This window comes from Alexandromys fortis, unplaced genomic scaffold (assembly GCF_014885135.2).
Source record: "Alexandromys fortis isolate MF-2015 unplaced genomic scaffold, M_Fortis_MF-2015_v1.1 scaffold_38, whole genome shotgun sequence".
Lineage (NCBI taxonomy): Eukaryota > Metazoa > Chordata > Mammalia > Rodentia > Cricetidae > Alexandromys > Alexandromys fortis.
The window spans coordinates 5,581,937-5,599,960 of record NW_026067916.1 but is presented as its reverse complement, the minus strand read 5'-3'; positions in this window follow the sequence as shown (position 1 = coordinate 5,599,960).

Below are 18,024 nucleotides of genomic sequence, written 5' to 3'. Positions count from 1 at the left end.
GAGCATACCAATGACTCCTGTAGTGTCCTGCTCCAACGGGCGGCTCAGTGCTCTAGAGTTAAACAGGAAGGACAGAACCCTTTTCCATGTGCTCTCCTCAGTCCGCATATGACTGCTGCGTTTCTCGTCCTCCTGTCTTCGCTGTTACTGTTAACGAGATACCTAAGAGAATCGGTAAAAAATAAATGTTGCATAACATGGCTATTCCCTTTGAACCTTTCTGTAACTACAAGAAATCTTACAATGTGACAATTTGTCTGTAACCACCAGTCAAGCTACTTTTCAATAATCACTGCACATTTCAAATAATCTTCCTGATAACTTAAGTAATATGGAGACAGATGTAGTCAATCTTGTCCAATATGTTTTGAATTGAACTAAGTAGTAACATAATACTTTACTAGAAATTGGAAAATGTCACGCTTAAAATTAGGACACGGCATTTTAGGCGTTTTTAATCCCTTTGGTTTGGATGCAATGGCAAAAAGGATTCACTGTACTCCTTCAGCTTAAACCCACACATTCCCCAATCTCTTCAACAAAGACTTTTAATTTGCTCAAAGATAAAATTTCTACCATTATTGTTTCTCTTGAATTTTCTTATTTGAAAGGTCAAATTCAAGGGACTTACTTTGTGCTGAACTTTAGTATTTCCATGACTTCTTCCATCCCCGGTATAACTTAGCATGTCCAAGGATGTTTTCCCAGGTGTCTATGGACAGTTATAAATTAAAAGGCATGACATTTGTGCTATGTAGACAGATGACTAAGGTGTTGAGCTGCCTTTTATTTAATGGAAGCAAGTTTTGACCTTTGAGCATATCAAAATACAGAATTAATAAAGCCTTCTTGTAAAAATGTGGAAAATTATAAAAAGGAAACATTAAAAGATGAACATTGAATAAATTGTTATCCACAACACATGATATTTTAATTTTTACTAAGCAAGATATATACAAACACACACACACACACATATATATATATATTTGTGTGTGTATTTATCTACACATATTTTTCAAAAAATAAAATTTTGCTTATATTTACCAATACATAATAGATTTTAAAAAAATTAGGGGTTTACAAGCAACATCTACTTTAAATCATTTAAGCAATCATATTAGACATGCTACTTGTTTAAAGATTAGGTGATTTCTATCTTTTCATTTTGTAGCTATATAACTTTATTAGTGTAGCTTCTGTCATTCCTAGGAAGTACACTCAAAGAAAACCCCCCAAAACTCAGGCTTTTGCAGTGTTTCTCCCTCTTTTCTGCTGTGTTTTTCGAGCATTTGGTTCAGGAGCTATAATAGAGGTGGATCATTGGAATTGGGCTCCTCAACTCTGACTGTTGAATGGTTGTGACCTTTTCTAATCATCTGCATCATTTGCAAAGAGAAGTTTCCCTTATAAGAGTAAAGGACAGAGGAAAATTATTTAATTAAATTATAATCCAAAAAAATAAAGAAACATCCTTTTATTTCTTGATCCAGTCATGTTGATACATTCCAGCATGTAGGTGGTAAGACACAGGTAATATCTGTGAGCTCAAGGTCAACCTAGTTTAAATAGTGAGTTTAGACCAGTTAGAGCTACATAGCTCTACTCCATTAGACCATTGGCCAAAAGCAGCTTCTTTATTCCCCAATGACAATAAAACATTTACAGCACACAGAGGGGAATTCCACATCACTACTCCTTTTTTGTCTAAATAAAAATGAATCTTTTAACTTTAACATAGCAAGATTATATACCGTTATGATAAAACTGTTATCAAGCAAGAATTATAGTTACAATATTTATAACACCTTTATCTTTTATCAAAATTAATGAAAACTATAATTATAACTATCTGTTCTTAAACTCCATCAAAGACTCCGGAAGTATATAATATTACCTGAGTTAACAGGAAGTGCATTATAAGCAACTTTCAAAACTCTAGGATTAACAGAGACATCTTACTGCCTGGATAGTCACCCAAAGTTCTTCTGAAACATTGGGGCATCCACTCTTCATCCTATAGACCCATCCATAGTATCTGACAGACATTTTTGTGAAGCAGAAAATTTCAAAGATAGTTCTACCTATACTGGCAGTGTGTCAGTGATTTTTTTCTGTGTCCTTCAAAATGTCTGGCAAACTCTTTTATAAAGCAAGAACCCTGAAGGACCACCTCACTTTCCTTAGGTAGGTTCAACAAACATTATTTTTGTGGGTCCTGCATGTCCAGTTCATACAGCATAACATTGAGCAGTCCAGATAAGAGCAGTTTCTTGCCCAAATGGCTAGCAAACTCCATAAGCATATTCTTTTATGCTCATTATCCTTTTGAAGTAGATTGATGTTACCAGGAGCAGATGTGTCTCATGGTCATGAAAAGTCCTAAGTTCTTAAAGCATTTGAAATGCCATATTCCATAGATCTTTGAAAGGATTGAAGAATATCTATATAACTGAAATATATCTCTATATATCTAGGAAACCTAACTAACATGAGTACAAGCTTGACTATTATATATTATTATCTATTAAACTGTAGTTTTTAGTTATACATTACATGTTTAAATGATCTGTACGAGCTAAATACCTTAAAGGAGAGCAGAACAATATATATAATAAAATTGACCTTAAATTTGTATCAATAGACCAAGATCCATACCAATGCAAAGTATTCATCTCTATAGCATATCCTCATTTAATATAAACAAACATTTGTAAATGATATTTGTGAATTTGGGCATAGGTCTCTCCAAACTGCTTCCTGATTTTTATTGGGCAAAGTAATTTAAGGAGTTTATGGAGACCTTTCAGGGAATCTTTTTGCATCAAACCACATTAGTCTGGAAGAAATTTACAGGTTCTCATCATCTGTGGAAACAAAAGCAGAACCTCTTTTCCAAAGCATCATATTCTTAGACCAAAATTTTGAAGTCAAGATACCTTTAAAATATTTATGTTAGTTTAGCTTAGCAGCTGGTACAATGAAATTGTCTTTCTGTACTTATGTCACTCACATTCAAAAAATTCAAAAAAAAAAAACACAGTAAGATACATGATCTAGACTCTCTGTTTATATTCCATTTTTCTGTGGCTTATTTTTCTTACTCTAGTACTTTTTCTGCAAGTTTAATATTTATCTTATTATCTTTACTCCTTTAACCTATGACTGTCTGTACTCTTCTATATTACTTTTACTGTCACTTTACTCTTCTCTTTCCCAAGTCTACATACATTTATCCAACACTGTGACCCATTTAGAAGGCTTTTTTATTTGAATATGTCTTTATTGTGTATCTGTAATAATTTTCTGACAAGGAGCACTTTTAAAATGGTAAGCATCTTGATCACAGTGGCCATGAATGCTGGCTCTGCCTCTCTCAAGCTTTCAATATGGCAGAGGAATTCACTGCCAGCTCTGTGACTATAAGGTGGGAGCCGTCCTCTGTACCTCAATACATTGATATGTAATATATACATATATTTTGTATAGTATCTATCATTTTACACATAATATGTGAGTGTGTATTGTATGTATATACACACATGACCTAGTATTCAGTATAACAAATATATATTATAATTTAAAGAAACAGGAAGCTTCTTTGTTTTTTTTTTTGTCATCTCCCCTTTTACCAGAAAAGATCATTTACTTTCTTCCTACAAACTTCATAAACATTGATCAAAGCAAAGCCATCAAAAGAGGTAGACTGGATAAAATAAAATGTTTATTCTCTATGGCAGCATTTTGAAAACCATGCTCCAATTCTGTAATTATGAAAGTTGTCATTCATTCTTCCTCACAACAAGGTCCAGACCCTGATTCATATTTATTGTTTCATTTTCATAAGTCTGACATTAAGTGATCAAAAGTTTCCTTCAGCTCTTCACATTCATAATTTCATATGTGTGTATAAATATGTTCTTAGATTCTTACAGTTCTGTTTATTTAAAATTTCATGGTTTCCATATGTTTTATGCACTCTCCTGTAAGTATTCTTTACTTATTTGAATAGGATTTAGTAGTTCATTAAACATAAAACTACTTTTTAATGAATGTATCAAGAGTTCAATTTCAATGGTAACGTCATGGTGCAGGTGAAATTTGTAATCATTTGAATAGTTTTCCACTTAATGCAGAGATGATACAATATTTATATTTTAATGCAAATTCTTTTCATTTTTATTGAATGACACAGTTATTATATACTGGATGACCCCACTTTCATATCATGACCCCAAGCAATGAAAATATAAACAATAGAGAAATTTACTTTGATTTTGTAGCTGTCATAAGACGCCAGAAATCACATTTTCCGGTTTTGTGGAAGTGGTAGTAACAAGAGGATTTTGAACTCATAGTTTGCTGAGAAAATAGCTACAGCCAAGAGAAATCCAATTTTCTAGTTGTGTAATTGAAAACGTAGGCTATAGAGATTTTTGCTATGCATGGCCAGGGAAAGACTGTATTATAAACCTAAGATTTGCGTCAAAATAGTATCGTTTAAAATGAAGGCTAAACAGTCTCGTTTTAACTAAAGAAACAATATAGATTAGAAGACAGATGGTTTCAGAGTGCATGACCTCTTCTCCTTTATTGAGTTTATATTCTGAAATTTATGGTACCGTAAAATTTATCTATACATCCGTAGACAAGTGATGGCAACTGAAAAAGCCTTGTAGTTCCTTATAAGGCAGAAGCATTAAACGCAGTGACCTTTAAATAAAAATAAGTTTGACTTGTAAAGCAATAATTGAGATCTTATTTTGAAGTTTAGTGGGGTTTTCTTTTATAAGTGATATTAATTCAATTGACTCCTTTTCCCCCTTTTAATTCATATCTTTTATGAGAAAATATTTATCCTGCTGAAAAGAATTTCTTTAAAACTTGTATATGTACTACCTGTGAAATATAAGATTAAGACAAAGCATGTTTGAACATATTCTAAATATCTACATGATTATTCCCAAATATAGTTTTAATGTTTGTATCTCCCCCAAATCCATATCCGGCAGTCTAGTCACCGATGAGAGGTGGTGGGACCATTGAGAAATGATCAGTTGATTGACTGAAATGATTCAGAATGATCAGAAGGTGTTTTGCCTGAATCAGATACATGAAATTATTAAAGCATCTCAAGACACTGCCTTTCTCTGTCTAATAGGTAATTGTGTATAACCAAGGAAATAGGTTCTCTCTTGGGGTAGAAAACAGCCTATTTGATCTTGTACACACAAGCTTCATGGTGCTAAGAAATGCAGCTCTGTTGTTTATAAGATGCACAGTCAATGGCATCTTTTATGAGAGCCCAAGCACATTAAAATAAATTTTAGATTTAATTAATATGAAAATGTATAAAACTGTATTAATTCTATAGAAATATATCTAATACTTTACTGCAGATAAATATTGATGTTTCTTTAGTATACAGCTATTAAGTGATGAATTTTATAATTAGAGTTGCACTTATTTTTTTCAGAAATTTTTTAAACTGTCACTAAGTACAGATTATTACAAAGATTTTCACTACCCATTCATATCTCTGCATCTTAGTTGACATTTTTCTTTACACCCTGTTCACTTCTGCCACAATCTCTAATCAGAATTTATTGCCACAGGCTCCTCTATATCTCATTCACAAGCTCACCTGCTTAGAACCTTCCCAGAGTCAAACGCCCCACTTGTGATCAGTTGTTTTAGCAAAGGGATTGTCTGAACCCTTATTTTTTTTGTTTTATCACCTAAATGTGTAAAAATTAATGTTCACAGATCTCTATACAATATCTTGCATTGTTAATTTGGGCTTGCTCTTTTAGTTGCAGAGAGAGGGAGAGAGAGACGAGTGTCTTCCTTGTTGATAAACTACTATATTCTTAATAGTTTTTAAAATCAGTTTTCTTCCTGTAGCTTTTCTCTAGCCTTACTTATACATTCAACATATCTCACTGTCTACATTGTAGATATTGTATATATGGAATCATTCTAAATCATATAGTAGCTCTCTCTTTTGTTTTTAACAATCCTAGTTTTCTGTATTATGGTCCAATTCTCTGTTAAAGTATTAAATCCATGTTCTAAGTTCTGACACCACCTGTTTAATTTGACTTTTTCAGTGCTCATACTTCATCGCTCCCTTCTTCTCTGGCTGCTTGCTACTTTGATATATACTTAGATAATTCTTTCTTACATAGAAATGCTGCTCCAGGAACGTTTTACATCCTAACAGACATCAAATCACTCTGTTCCTCAAAGTGCCAGTGCATATGATATTACAGTTTCTAGCTTCCTTATGTGTGTTGAACACTCATGATCCAGGAGACCCAACATATGCCACACATCACCAGCTACCCAGTCATCTTGGGCTTTCAAGTCAGTCCTTGAAGACCTTGAAGTCCACCTCTGTATTTTTTTAAGCATTTCCAGAAGGATTGCATCTTCATGATAAGTACGTGCTGCTCTTTTAAATGGCCTCCAGTTCCTTCACTGGCAGTTTTTTCTTTTAGTTTTCTCAGTTAGGTCTTTAATTGCTATGAAGGGACACCATGACCATGGCAACTGCTATAAATGCAGAAATTTAATTGAGATGACTCTCTTATAGCTTCAGAAGTTCACTCCATTATCATCATGGAGGGGAGCATGGTAGCATGCAGACAGATGTGATGCTGGAGCTTAGAGGCCTACATCTTGACTCAGAAACAGCAGGAAATTGACTGCTTGTCACACAGGGAGTGAAGCTCCAGAAAAGAGATCTCAAAGCCTACCCCTGCAGTGACACACTTTCTCCAACAAGATCACGCCCACTCCAAAAAGGTCACAACTCCTAGTAGTGCCATGCCATTTGGGGACCATTTTCTTTCAAACCATCTTAAGTTTCATTCTATCTTTAATAAAGATATTACAAATGTTAATATCTTTGGAAGAATCATCCTATTTTTCTTACAATTTGGTGATTTTTTAAAAAGTAAAGCACATGCAACATTTACATCCAAAGAACTGGCAGCAATGTTGGAAAGGAAAATCTTGAGATCCATACATGTTTAATGAGGGACAATATCCTCCTACATATGAGTCACCATGCAAATATGTTAACTTGTGTATCCAAGGCAGTGTTAGTTTTATTGCAGGCTTGACAGCTCTCCTAAAACAGAAGTAAATATTTCTTTTTCTCATTTATTGTGTTTTTAGTCTTTAGAAAGGTCCTGGATATTCCTGAAAAAAAGTTAAGCTTCTAATGAAATATTGATGGTAGTGGTACCTACTAACTAAGTCTGTACAGGATGAAGGTTAGCGTTCTCTTGAAAACAGAACCAGATGAACATCAAACTACTTTTAAGAAAATGAAGCTTATTAAAGACAAGAAGTAAACAGTAGTCAAATGTGTCTCTTTAGAATATAGACAGTTTGGTATACCAGATAGTATAAGCTCCATATGAAATATCATGCTTTCATCCCTAACAACCCTTTATGAATTCTTGCACCAAGATGGAGAGAGAAATATAAAATGATACTTAAAGCAGTATCATTCAGAGCTATGAAAATGCTCTTCATGTATTGAGAGAGAAAAGCTTCTTTATAGCTAAATAAGAAAGAGAACCCAAAGAAAAACATATAGGCATCCTCCTGAATATTAACCTTCATCAGGCGATGAAAGGAGGCAGAGACAGAGACCCACATTGGAGCACCGGAATGAAATCTCAAGGTCCAAATCAGGAGCAGAAGGAGAGCGAGCACGAGCAAGGAACTCAGGATCGCCAGGGGTGCACCCACACTGAGACAATGGAGATGCTCTATTGGGAACTCACCAAGGCCAGCTGGCCTGGGTCTTAAAAATCCTGGGATAAAACCGGACTCGCTGAACATATCGGACAATGAGGACTACTGAGACCTCAAGAACAATGGCAATGGGTTTTTGATCCTACTGCACATATTGGCTTTGTGGGAGCCTAGGCAGTTTGGATGCTCACCTTACTAGACCTGGATGGAGGAGGGTGGTCCTTGGACTTCCCACAGGGCAGAGAACCCTGGTTGCTCTTTGGGATGACGAGGGAGGGGGACTTGATTGGGGGAGGGGGAGGGAGAGGGAAAGGGGAGGCAGAGGTGGGGAAGAGACAGAAATCTTTAATAAATTAAAAAAAAAGAAAAGAAAAGCTTCTTTACTTATCAGCCTCAATATGGGAATCCCCTTAATGTAAACATATTTTCAAGTAATGTATAAATATGATATCATCCCAAAAGCATTATATTGAAAAGATTAAAATGTAATGTAAGGAAGACATATTGAAGTTCTTTTCAGACCTTTCTGTACTTTCAAACCTTTTCCTGTACTTGGTAAGAGGGTTTTAAACCGTTTCCAATGTGAAGGAATCGGATATTTGAGTGGTAAGTAATCAATTTCAGGAAAAGTAATGAACCAATGACATATTGCAATTATCTTTTTCTGAGGTAATTAAAACTCTCAGATAAAAGTGGTATTCAGTGATCAAGCTAGAATGCTTCTGTAGCCCTAAAGGAGTTTTTGATGAATAGAAAATACTACTTCTGAAGTGTCTGAGAAGGTAAGGAATATGCACGTATAGGATTGTGATCCTTAATCTCACGAGACATCAGAGAATAGATACTTAATACAGGAATGCAAAGCTTAAATCGGTCTTTGTCTTATGGTTGACATTCCAGAGACTCCCTCTGGAGCCCTCACCTTGTTCGACTTTGTTCAGTTACTAATTGACATTGAAAGAAAAAAAAAATAATTGTAAGCATCATCGCTGAATGATGCATCCTGTGTTTACTAGTTTAATCAACACTGGCAGCTGCTATAGCAGAAATGTTAGCAGCAAGAATGAAAATAAGGACAGCTCCTGCTCCTAGAAATGGTTCTCTCTTTCCACACCACTATAATTATGAAAGACCAGGGAAATTGTCAGACCTTTTCCAGATGAAAAGAGAGTAAGGTTGCAACATCACCAATGACAATAAAAGGGTTTGCAATGGATCAAGATCACAGGAAAATACTGACAATGATATCATTAGGGCATGTTAAAACAGGAAGAGAAAAAAAATATAGGATAATTGATAGTTGATCTTCTTCAATGTTCAATTTTCCCAATTTGATAATTTAATATAAAGTTCTTGCTCTTACAAATTGCAAGCTGAAGTTTTACATGACAAAGGAAAATACATTTTTTAAAAGTGCCCCTTCAGTGCTTAGGACAACTTAATAATAGCTTCCACAGATTCTTGGCTCTTATCTTAGTGATGGTACCTAGTTCTTACCTGCTGTCTTTTCAGGTTAAAATGCTGAGTACACCCTGCAGGCTTCAATAAAGACAGGGCACCTGGAAGCAGCCTTGCTTTAACAATAACGAAACAGGAAAGAATCAGAAAAAGCACTTACTCTCTGAGAAAAGCCAGAGTAGGATGGGTTCACACTGCCCACTAGAGTATTTTCCTTTAGGGCTTAGAGCTGAGCAGGAGCAGCTGTGAAACAGAAGTCGTTAGGGGAGAAATGAGAGATTGGGGAGAGGTCAGTGGTCCCGAGACCAGTGACCCTTGCTTTGGACTCGCTCACTGACAAACACCTGAGTCATCCTCAAATGCAGTCGCCAGAGAAAGTCAGGAAAGGAGATAAAGTATCTCACTCTTAACCAGAAGACAAAGCAGTTATCCAGTATAAACTTCATTCAGGGTTATAGTAAGAGATTGCAATATATTTTAAAAGAAGTAATCGTTTTTATCATTTGAAGAGTTAATGAGGTACAGTAGTATTTATTTTGAGTATTCTTTTTAGATTCTATAGCTTGTCAAAAACAGACAAAAAAAAAAAAAAAAAAAAAAAAGGGAAGGAAAGACATTTGCTCTCTTTGCCCCCAATAAGCTTTCTGTTAGATTTGGTAGGAATTTCTCAGCAGTGCAGCTAATAGCCCTCGGAGCTACAGATAAACAGGAATGCTTAAGAAATTTCTCAGCTGCTAGGGAGTGAACTGAGTTTATACAAGAGCTGGCACAGGTGTGTATGTCATTAACCCCAGTTCAAACATCAGACTGAGAGACCAGATCTGCTCCAGTGTACTCAGGAGTACCTTTTGGCTTATCAATAAAGATAAAAATGATAAAAAAATACAGTGTTAAATAATGGCATGTAGTTCCTTATTATAAAATGCGCTGAGTGATATAGATGATGATGATGATGAAAGATAGATGGATTATAGATGATTGCTGTACATACTGATTTACATATGTAATGCTGTTTCTTGCTCAGATTTCTTTCATCTGAGTTCTTCTCATTGTATCTAACTTTTTCATAACCAGTAGAATTTGATGATTTATTGATCACTGTGGATGGCGAATTTACAAACCTAATTTTGAGTGCTCCTATCTTATACTGTCTGGTTACCACTTTAAAAACAAATATAATCAGATGAAGCATGCCTTTAGTGCCAGCACTGGGGAGGCAGGCAGGATGATATCTCTGACTTTGAGATCATCCCACTCTACATAGTGAGTTGCACGCCATCCAGGGCTGCAGAGTGAGACCCCACTTCCAATTCAAAAAATGGGTCATTTTTAAAAGCATTGTTCAAATAGACATTATTTTAAAAAATAATCAAATTTGCCAATTCACCATGTGTTACAGGCATTTTAGTTTCATAGCTATATTGCAAAAGGAGTGTGTGTGTGTGTGTGTGTGTGTGTATGTGTGTGTAACTGAAGCTTTTCACCTCATCTATGTGTTGCTTGACTGAAGGCATCTGAGGGAAACCTGAGGGGGAGAAGCAGCCTGTTATACAGATGTAATGTGTGATTGGTAACAGAGAAAATGTCTCACACTGATAGAAATTTTTTTCAGATAAGGAGAGAGTATGATAGAAACATGAGTGAATGGCTAAGCCTCTGTTGATGGATTTCACCATCCTAGATTGAGAATGGAGGCACAGTATCAGATGAACTACCTCTTTTGTCTAGGATAAGAAAGTGAATTCCACTGGTAGCCAAGGCTAGTTCAAATAGAGTGGAGATGCCGGGTACAGGCAAAGACAGTGGGATTAGATACTGGAAAACTGAAATAGATTTTGCTGGAATTCTCTTGTGTCTAATTTGTTTAATCCATCAGTTTAAATGACAGTTTCTCCTCATTAAAAAATGCCATCACAAAATGTGGTGCCCTAAAGAAAACCTACACAATGACATCAACAGTGGATATGACAATATAGACCGCGGAAATTTAATAATGTCCCACCCCCAAGTAAGAGCTGCAGGCAAATGCTGGCTTCTAAGAGAAGGACAGTCAGGTTTTGTCAACCCCCTCCCCACCCATAGGTTATCCAAGACTAAGCAGTCTGCCTTAAACACATGTCTACACCACCAATCCTAAATGCTCAGAAAGTTCTGTGTGAATTTGAAGTCAGTTCATGAATTTGAGTGGACAGGAGGAGAGGAGAGTGAGGAAAAGGAGATAGAAATTATGTGAATATAGTTCTCATATACAAAATTCCAATATATAATAGTATTTCCTTTAAAAATGCCTAAGATATGAGATTCCTTAGAACCACTAATTTTTTGTAATTTTTTTTCCTCAGGGTTTTTAGACTTCCTAATAGTCTACATTGCTTACTCCATTTTCATTCATGACATGAGCCATCGTGGAAGGTACACACTCTATATATTGGTGAGGTATAGGTCATGGAAGGTATACACTTTATGTATTGGTGAGCTTTAGGTCATGGAAGGTACATGCTCTCTGTATTGGTGAGCTATAGGTCATGGAATGTACACACTCTATGTATTGGTGAGTTATAGGTCATGAAAGGTACACACTTCATGAATTGGTGAGATATAGGTCATGGAGTGTACATTCTCTATGTATTGGTGAGCTATAGGTCATGAAAGGTACACACTTTATGCATTGGTGAGCTGTAGATCTTGGAGGGTACACACTCTATGCACTGGTGAGCTATAAGTCATAGAGGGTACACACTCTCTGTATTGGTAAGCTATAGGTCATGGAAGGTACACACTCTATGCATTGGGGCGCTATAGGTCACCATAACAAAACACTTGATGCAGGCTACTCCTAGAGTAAGTGATATTCAGTTAGGCTCACAGTTCTGTAGATATAAGATCAAGACTGGTATGTGGCCCCACTGTTTAAATATGTGGTAAGTGCCTTACCTTGCTGTAAGAACACATGTTTAAAAAAGTTGAGATCCATGCTTAGCAGAAATAAGAGAATGATTATACTACCTCACAGCCTCCCTTACTACCACCAGAGGATAGAACTACAAAATTAAGTTATTTAGGAATCTTAGTATTCCAGTAAATTTTCAGTCTCTTCCCACTGTGCTTTTACCTGTCAGTATGACTTGTAGATTTTTGATGAAAGGTAGACTTGATTAACTAAGTTAAATGGATCATATCAATGAAATAATAGAAGCATAGTGCTGAGGTTTAGACAAAAGGAGTGTTACCATGTTCTATAAAGACTGTCTTGCCTGGGAAAGCTCTTTCTATTAAAGTTATAATACTGGATTTTTCCACAGAGCAACAAAACATGTATGTACTGTCTAGTCTTTTAATTTACTCTGGATAAGCCATGGTTTCACACCACTATACAGAATGGAATGATAAAAACAACTCAGTAAATCTACTGAAGCCTACAGGTAGATAACCTGAAGGAAAAAAAGCTCAAAGATGAAGTGTATAAATAAATTTATAAAATATTAAAATAAAAATAATAACAGATTCATTTTATTGGCACAAGATCTAAATGTGACATTATCTTGTGTTAATTAATTATGTAAACATGGTCATTCATACTATGGGATTTAAATTCCAGGCATTAAAACTTTATGTAAGTGCTATCCTTTCATTTACATTTGAACACAGGGAAAGCTTCTTTGGAAGTACATTTTTAAAAGTAGCAAAGGTGATATTACTTGAGGCATATTTATTTACACTTTATTCAGTTGAGCTTTCATGTTCAACAATGAGAACAGGAGTGAATTTGGATGAGCTTCACACCAAGCAGATACAGAAATTTTCCTCATAACTTTCACAGAGGTTCAAAGCACCCATAGGAATTTTACCTTTTCATATGTTTTGAGCAATTTTCTGTTACATAGAATGAAAATGCACCATGGCTGTACATGCATAAAGATTCTTTCCCGGTTGAAAATTTCACATGAATACAAGAACCAAAATAAATATCATTATTAACAGAGAAACAGAATATACAGGGTAATACATCTATATCTTAGTAAATATTTACGTACCAGTTTGTTTAACTTAAACTGTGAATTCCCAGCATCTGTGAAGATTTGAAATAGTAAGACTATTCATTATATGAAATAAGAGAATTTATTTTTCTAGGGACTGTGAAAAGCATTCTGAAAATGTCTGGTGAATTTAAAATAATCATGATCTGTAGCCTCACAATGGCTAATCTTTTCTACCTGATGAAATTTCAAATCACTATAGGAACAAACCTGTTGATATGTTTTATAGAAGGTAAATGATGAATACCTAATGTGAGGAGAACTATTCTATGAACTGGAGTTCAAGAAGCAAGAAAAAGACCAAAAGTGAAGAATTCATTGCTTTCTGCTTTCTGGCTATGCATGCCACGTGCCAACTGTCTCATACTTCTGCTGCAATAACTCCATGAAGAGGAACGAATCCTGCAAACTGTCATAAAAAATTAAGCCTAGCCTTAAGTTGCTTTGTCGGGTATTTTTCTACCAAAATTGACTTCAAATTAAATAAATCAAAAGAGACAAAGAAGGACACTTCATATTAGCCACAGGTAAAATCCATCAAGATGAAGTCTCAATAATGAACATCTATGCCCTAAATACAAAGGCACCCTCATATGTAAAAGAAACGCAATTTAAAACTTAAATCACACATTAAACTCCACACACTAATAGTGGAAGACTTCAACACCCTTCTCTCACCACTGGACAGATCTACCAGACAGAAACTTAACAGAGAAATAAAGGAACTAACAGATGTTATGACTCAAGTGGACTTAACAGACTTCTATAGAACATTCTATCCAAACATAAAAGAAAATACCTTCTCCTCAGCACCTTATGGAACCTTCCCCAAAATGACTACATTTGAAGTAACAAAGCAAACCTTAACAGACACACACACACAGAGAAAGGAATAACCCCCTGGATCTTATCATATTATTTTGGCTTAACACTAGAATTCAACAGCAACACTAATCTCAGAAGAGCCACAAACACTTGGAAATTAAATAATGCTACCCTGAATCACTAGTGGTTCAAGGAAGAAATTAAAGATTTCCTCAAATTTAACAGAAATGACCACACAACATATCCAAATTTATGGGAAACAATGAAAGCAGTTTTAAGAGGAAAGTTCATACCACTAAAGGCCTAAATAAAGAAGCTGGAAAAATCCCACACTAGTGAATTAACAGAACACCTAAAAGTTCTATAACATAAAGAAACTAAAGAAGCAAACTCACCCAGAAGAATTAGAAGGCAGGAAATAATCAAATTGAGAGCAGAAATCAACAAAATAGAAAGAACACAATACAAATAATGAGACCAGGAGTTGGTTCTTGAGAAAGTCAATAAAACAGACAAAACTTTTTCCAAACTAAACAAAAGGCAGAGAGAAAATATCCAAATTAACAAAATCAGAAACAAAAATGGAGACATAAAACAGACACAGAAGAAATCCAGAGAATCATCATGTCATACTTTGAAAACCTGTACTCCACAAAATTGGAAAACATAAAAGAAATGGACAATTTTCCATTATAAATAAGATATATAAGTGTTAAAGATATAGAAATAGTCACCAAAAGTCTCCAAAACAAAACAAAACACAGGACCATATTTTTTAAGCACAGATATATTTTCAAAGAAGAACTAATACCAATACTCCTCAAATTGTTCCATAAAATAGAAACAGAAGGAACATTACCAAACTCATTTTTTGAAGTTAGAATTACCCTGATATACAAACTATACAAATACATTACTAAAAAAGAAAATTACAGACCAATCTCCCTCATCAACACTGATGCAGAAATGCTAAATAAAATACTGGCAATCCAAATCCAAGGACACATCAGTAAAATCATCCAAAGACCAAGTAGGCTTCATCCCAGAGATGCAGGGATGATTCAACATATGAAAATCTGTCAATGTAATCTACTATTTAAACAAACTGAAAATAAAAACCACATGATTATCTCATTAGATTCTGAAAAAGCCTTCTAAAAATACAACATCCCTTCATGATAAAGGAGGGATGTAAGGAACATACCTAAACATAATAAAGGCAATATACAGCAAGCAAACAGCCAACATCAAACTAAATGGAGAGAAACTCAAAGCAATCCCACTGAAATCAGGAACAAGACAAGGTGGTCTACTCTCTCCATATATATTCAATATAGATTTTTAGATTCTAACTAGAGCAATAAGACAACAAAAGGAGATCAAGGGGATAAAATTCGGAAAAAGAGAAGTCAAACTCTCACTATTTGCTGATGATACAATAGCTTATATAAGTGATCCCAAAAAGTCTACCATGGAACTTCTACAACTCATAAAGAACTTCAGTAATGTAGCAGGATAAAACATTAACTCATAAAAAATCAGTAGCCCTCCTTTATACAGATGATAAATGGGCTGAGAATAAAAACAGAGAAACATCGCCCTCTACAATTAGCCATAAAACATAAAATATCTTGGAGTAACTTTCATCATACAAACTGTATGACAAGACCTTTAACTCTTTGAAGAAAGAGATTGAAGAAGACACAAGAAAACAGAAAGATTTCCCATGCTCTTGGGCAGGTAGAATTAACATAGTAAAAATGGCAATCTTACCAAAAGCAATCTACAGATTCAATGCAATGACCATCAAAATCTCAGCAAAATTCTTCAAATACATCAAAAGAACAGACTCAGCTTTGTATGTAAAAGCAAAAAACCCAGGATAGCCAAAACAATCCTGTACAATAAAGGAACTTCAGGAGGCATCACAATCAGTGACTTCAACCTCTAACACAGAGCTACATTACTGAAAGCAACCTGGACAACCAATGGAATTAAATTAATTAAATAAAATTAAATTGAAGACACAAATATCAATCCATAATCCATACACATATGAATACATGATTTTTGACAAAAAAAGCAAAAAATATAAAATGGAAAAATTAAAGCATATTCAAAAATGGTTCTGGTATAACTGGATACCAACATGTAGAAGAATGAAAATAGATAGAGCCATATCTATCACTATGCAGTAAACTCAAATACAAATGGATCAAAGATATCAACATAAATCCAATCACACTGAGCTTCATAGAAGAGAAAGTGGGACATACACTTGAATGCATTGGCACAGGAAAACACTTCCTAAATATAACCCCAGTAGCACAGACAGTGAGAGCAGCAATTAATAAATGGGACTTCCTGAAACTGAGAAGCTTCTATAAAGGAAAATACATGGTCAACAAGATGAAACGACAGCCCGAAGAATGGGAAAAGATCTTCACCATACATAGGACAGAGTGTTGATCTCCAAAATATACAAAGAAATCAAGAAATTGGTCATCAAAAGAACAAATAATCCAATAAAAAATGGGGTATTCTGAACAAAGTACTCTCAACAGATGAATCTAAAATGGCTGAAAGACCTTTACGGAAATACTCAACATCCTTAGTCATCAGAGAAATGCAAAACAAAACAACTCTGATATCTCATCTTACACCTGTAAGAATGGCCAAGATCAGAAACACTGATGACAACTTATGCTGGAGAGGATGTGGAGTGAAGGGAACACACCTGCATTGTGGGTGGAAGTCCAAATTTGTACAGCTGTTTTGGAAGTAAGTATGGCAAATTTTCAGAAAATTAGGAAACAACCTACTTCAAGACCTAGCAATACCACTTTTGGTTATATACCCAAAGTATGCTCAATCATACCACAAGGACACGTGCTCAACTATGTTCATAGTAGCATTATTTGTCATAGGTAGAACCTGGAAACAATCTAAATGCCCCTCAACCAAAGAATTGATATAGAAGATATGGTACATTTTATACATGGAGTACTACACAGAGGGAAAAAAATGAGATCTCAAAAATTTCATGCAAATTGATGGATCTAGAAAACATCACATTGAGTGAGGTAACCAGACTCAGAAAGACAAATATAATATGTCCACACTCCTAAGCGGCTTTTCGACATAAAACAATGAAAAACCAGCCTTCAATCCACAATCACAAAGAATCTAGAAAACAAAGAGGACACTAAACAAGACATCCGTGGCCCTAATCTACATAGGACGTAGAAAATGACAAGATCTCCTGAGTAAATTGGGAATATGGAGATCATGGGAGAGGGCAGAAGGGGAGGGGAAGGAAGAGAGGGGAGAAAGAAACATAGATAACTCAATAAAATCAAGAAAAAAAAAGAAAAAGAATAGTAGGAACAAAGAGAAAGAGGGAGAAGGAGACTATCAAACACATTTGGAGAATATTTGAGCACAAACACACATCAACAATGGAATTTCCTTAGTAAATATAAAACATAACTCTTACAAAATAAAATAAATTATTTAAGAGAAATAATGAGAGAAAACACAAATCAAAATAGAATAAAGAGATTAATTTGTGTAAAATGGTCAAGGTTTTAAATAATTAACAATGTAAAGTAACTATATTGCAAGTAAATTTACAAAATTGTACACTAATATTATAAACATTCCACAAAATATTGAAATGTTTTGTTTCCTTCCTCAAACAGTAATGATTGTCAAATGTTGCAAATTCAATAATAATAATTATGGAAAAATGAAGTGTTTTCTTTTATATTACTGCTTGTAGTAGATTAAAGTTAACACAATTTACACATACATATTCATTGATTTGGACATATATTCCCTGAAGAGAGTCACACATGTTCTCACAAAGAAACAATTGCAGTAGTGGTGATAAAAACTCTATGTTTCAGTGTTTTTAATGTTCTTTCATGATTGA